General features: G+C 43.7%; 1 pseudogene; it reads right to left on the bottom strand.

Moving 5' to 3' along the window:
- Positions 1-255: 255 nt before the first annotated feature.
- On the bottom strand, positions 256-4,311 carry LOC105878775 (histone acetyltransferase KAT2B pseudogene; annotated as a pseudogene).
- Positions 4,312-5,205: the final 894 nt, after the last annotated feature.

Genomic DNA, 5,205 nt, shown 5'->3' on the forward strand with positions numbered 1-5,205 from the left:
AGAAACATTCATGGTCTGAAAATTTTCTGGATTCCCCCAAATCTTGCTAACTATGTGCAATTTCCTCACATACCAGTTTTGAGGAAACCCCTGGTCATCTATCATGGAATAGTCGGCTGAGAGACAGGCCATAGAAAATTTACATTAATAGTAGTAAATAGATTAAAATCTATCCCATAAAATAAAAATATTCTATGACTTCAATTTAAATACATATCTGAAAAGCTAAAAGGAGGAGGGTTTTTTGTTTGTTTTTCAAAAGTGCTTGATTATTACATTTACAAGGATCTTTAATACGTTATGTTCAATTCCCTGTAAAACGAAACCGCCTTGCTCTAGGCACACTGCTTGAAGAGTTCGTAAGGAGCAGGAGGGGTGGGGGAAACATTTCTCAATTAATCCAGCTTCCTTAATTTTACTGAAGAAGAATTTCTCCAGGATTTTGGCACATTTGTAGTATTCACTCTCAGGGGGGGCTGTACTCTTTGCAATTGGTAAAGACTCGAGGTAAGTCTGCCATGAATAATTTCTTGGACACGTAGTACCTAATCTTGAGGCGTTCACTCATGGTTTTCAGATCCATGGGGAACCTTATAACTTCATGATACCCCGGAGCTTCTGTTCTCTTCACAGGTTCCATGAGGGGCCAAGCGCTCGGACGGCTCTTCACCTGCTGGGGATGCCTTGAGCGTGCTGTACAGCGGTCAGGGGCTTTGGGCTCTTTACTTTTTCCTTTTCCACCCGGTTTCCAGCCTGTCTCTCTGATTCCAGGAATACTTTCTATAGGAATCCGTCACACTCCATCTTTAAAACATGAAAGCCCAGGACAGACTTTTCGAATCTGGGCCTGTTTTCTTTCGGATCAGCTTTTTAATTATCTCCTTCTGCTTTTTAATGATGACAGAAAATTCAGCGTGTGGGGTCCGTGGGTTTAGCGCCCATCCCATTAAAGTGGCCCCTTCATAATCCTCGATATAGCCAACATATTTGGTTTTAGGTATTTTAATTTCTTTGGAGAAACCCTGTTTCTTGAAGTATCCAATTGCATATTCACCTGCATATGTGAGCAAGTTCAGGATGTCATGTTTTATGTGATAATCTTTCAAATGATTCATCAGGTGTGTTCCATGGCCCTCGACTTGCTCATCTGAGGTTACAGCACAGAAAACAATCTTTGTGAATCCTTGGCATGGGAACATACGGAAACAGATACCACCAATAACACGGCCATCTTTAATTAAAGCAAGGGTTTTGTGTTTCGGGTCAAAGACAAGCCGTGTGGTGTACTCTTTTGGCATTCGAGGCAGCTGATGGGAGAACACATCCTGTAGGCCGACCAGCCACATCAGGATCTTCTTGTTTGGTTTCTGGTTCAAGGAATTGCCGACCACGTGAAATTCGATTACACCCCTGCGTTCTTCTCTAGCCTTGCCGCCTCACCCCTGGCCGAATGTGCTGACAGCAAAGTGGTCTCTGGTCCGAGCATCGCTGCAGGGTCCGTGATGGTGGACATGACCTCATTGATTAATTCCATCGGAATATCCCCCATAACTCGGGGTTTCTTGGCCTCCTCTAAAACGTGAGAATCATTCATTTTCCTCTTTTCTCCTGGGTCTGCCTCAAGTCCAGAAGAGACTTTGCAGGCAGGACTGCTGCTCCCTCCATTCGGCTGCTCAAAGGAAGATGAGTTTGAATTGTGTGGAACTGTCCCAGCCACAGGAGGAGGACTGATAACTGTTTGGATTCCTAGCTGGCTGGCTCTGGAAGAGGCTGAGAGAAAACCCTGACCCCAGATGGGAGAGTTTTGACTGTAAACTTCTTCTTTTAACATGGGCAGAAACTTTGGGAAATGGGTGAGGATTAGAGTTCGTTTCTCAAGAGGCAGTTTGTCCTTTTCCTGTCTTGCTTGTTCCAGGAGTTGTCTCCTCACAAGGGTGAAGACTGAGCGAAGTAATGTTCTCCCAGGAACCTGTGAGGTTTCGTACCGAGGTAGACTGTCACAGAACGGTGGCACATGGCAGTAACACAGCCACCTTGTGTAGTTCTCTTTGTATCCAGTAATATCGCCATTGGGAGATCGCAGGCATTGCTGAGATGGTGCCTCCAACTATGCCAATAGTGGATGCGGTTTAGGAGCATTTTTGCCAACTCAACTACTGTTGGCCTTTCTTTTGGTGGCAGGTGACTAAATTTGTACTGTACAAAGTTACTCACACCCTGTTCAACACTAGGTTTTTCAAATGGAGGTTTCTTCTCCAAAGAGCCTTCAACCACAGGCTTTCCTCTTTGCAAAACAGACTTTCTCAAGAGCTTAAATAGGTAGAAATAAACTAGCTTGGTGTCTGCATCTTCTTCCTTGTGGACACAGGGAAAAAGATACTCCACTCCCAGCACTATTCCCCGGAGCCTGTTCATGTCTTCCTCTGACGCGCTCCCCAGGTGGGAAACACGAGCAGCGAGGGCAGGGCCACAATCCGACAGGATTCCGTCAGACTGACAATTATTTGCTGCAGATCGGCTCTGGGGGCAGTGGGAGAGGGCTGGGGTTTTCCCAGGCCTTGCATTTACACGACTCCTGGGCCTTGCAGGCGGAGTGCACACTCCGAGTTTCTCCAGCTTCTTGGCCCGAGGGCCGGAGCGCATCCGCCTTCTTCCCGGCCGCGGTGTGGGCCCAGCCGCCGCCTCCTGGTCCTGCGGCCACCGCGGCCACCGCCTCCCCTCCTCGGCCCGGGCCCTCCAGTGGAATTTTATAGAGTGTTATGAGTTTGGTGATATCCTGATAAGTATTTGAAGGGAAGTATGTAATATTGAAAACCTAAATGCTTTCTCTGGCATGGGGGTCTGCCTGTACACTAAGTCAAGTCTCAATGAAAGGACGGCTGTGTGATTATTCTCGTCTTCAATTTCAGAATATCATGGCAACAAAACACTGTAGTTACATATTACGTGACTATTCTGATGCACGTCTATGGGTGTCGTATAAGGGGTAAAAGTAGTTCTTGGTTTGGTAATTGAGAGCAGGACTCTAGGAATTCACACCTAAGAGGAAGTGAGCCTGCGTGTTATATCTCTGCATTGGAAACTATCCTGAGAAAGGGTCATTTTCTCAGGAAATACAATTAAAAGGACTTGTGGTAAGTGAACTAAAGCCTCTCCCCAAAAATACACCCTAAATCTCCAGTACTTGGGCATACGTTAGTTCTTATGGAAAATAGAAGTAAGACTGCAAATGAAATCCACCTTGCTAATAATCTTCTTATTTAAAAGTTGAAGATCTTCTTGATTATTATGGGGGAGGCAACAACCATAGGTTTCCATAAACATGAAAGACAGATGAAAATAGAAGGTGTGAAAGTGATGTGCTGTGAGATGCAAATGGGTCTTTTCTAAATGTTTTGTTGAGTCTTTTCAGCATAAAATGTCATGCAGTTCAGCTTTACAAATACTATTGAGTAATCTTATATGCCCATCAGTCTTCAGGGTCTAAATATTACACGAAATAATAGAGAAGAATAGAGAAATATTTTCTATAGAGGGAGGCCCAAGTCATATAGAAGCATATACAGTTGCACTATATTGAGGCAAAATTGTGATACATTGGTGGGATGTATATATAATACGTACATGACATATAAATTTTATCCACACAAATATACATGTATGTGTTATTTTCTGGAGAAAATATTGGCTAAACCTATATTTTCAGTGATTTATGTGGGATAATCAGGACTATTAAAAAAATCAGGGTTATTCAAACCCCTAAAAATTTTACATGACACAGAAACTATAAAAATATTAATAATAATTAGGTGAACTAAAAATAATGGTGATGGTAATTAGACTCCTGAATGAAAAAAATTGACGATATATCTATAAATTGTTTTGCAGATAGAAAAAACATTTTCTTGATGACATTTAAAGAATCACTTTTCACTTATGTTAGCATTAAAAAATGCCTCTCTTTTGCAAGCTGGCATTGGACTCACAGCCAACACCTTCCTCCTCCTCTCCCGCATCCTCACGCTCTTTCTGGATCACAGGCCGAAGCCCCACGACCTGCTCACTGGTAACTTGGCCCTCGTCCACATACTGATGCTGCTCACCATGCTGTTTCTTTCTCCAGGCCTGTTTGAGTCCCTGCGTTTGCAGAATGACGTCAAGTGTAAGGCTCTGTTCTACCTGAGCAGGGTGATGCGGGGCCTCTCCATCTGCACCACCTGCCTCCTGAGCATGCTCCAGGCCGTCACCATCAGCCCCAGCTCCTCCTGGTTGGGCCGGTTCAAACAGAAATCCAGAGGCTACGTCATCCATTCCTTACTCTTTTTATGGATTCTCAATTTGTCCTTCAGTCGTAACCTGCTCTTGTTTACCGTGGCTGCTTCTAATGTGACCCAGACCCAAGAGCTGAGTATTGTTAAATACTGCTCACTTTCCTCTGCAAGCTACCTCAGGTGGAGCCTGTTTTTCATGCTGATACAACTGAGAGACGTCTGCTTTGTAGGCGGCATGCTGCTCTCGAGTGTGTACATGGTGACTCTCTTGTTCAGGCATCAGAGGCGATCCCAGCACCTGCACAACATGTCCCTCTCCCCGAGCATCTCCCCGGAGAAAAGGGCCACCCAGATCATCCTGCTCCTGGTCAGTTTCTTTGTGGTCATGTACTGGGTGGACCTGGTCATCTCCTTCTGCTCCATAGTGTTGGTGGCATACGGCCCCGTCGTGCTGGGTGTCCAGACGCTGGTGGGGAATGTCTATGCCACAGTGAGTCCTTTGGTGATAATCATTTTTGATAAAAGAATAATCAGTACTCTGCAAAATATGCAACAGAAAGCTCATAGATTTTTACGAAACTAATAAAACTAATTCTCTGAACAATGGGTATTCTGCCATCAGTTCTGCTCGTCAAGTAGCAGAGAATTTGTTATTTGACCCACTTAAAATGTGCAAAATTATACTTGCATTATAGCTAAATATTTTGAAATGAACACTGGCAAAGGCTTTCTGGTTTCTTTAGTGTAGTTCCCACCACGACTTAGTGTTCCATGTTTTAGAAGTGTGTTAATTTTCCTCGTGATTCTCTGTCCTTCATATAAGAAAGATTTCTATCTTTCTGAGGTGTATACTTAAGAAACTCTTACTGATTATAAAATCTGTCAATGTTTTACTTTATATTTATTTCTTTTTTACTTCTGAATATACTTTTGA

This window comes from Microcebus murinus, chromosome 13 (assembly GCF_040939455.1).
Source record: "Microcebus murinus isolate Inina chromosome 13, M.murinus_Inina_mat1.0, whole genome shotgun sequence".
In the NCBI taxonomy this organism is placed as follows: domain Eukaryota; kingdom Metazoa; phylum Chordata; class Mammalia; order Primates; family Cheirogaleidae; genus Microcebus; species Microcebus murinus.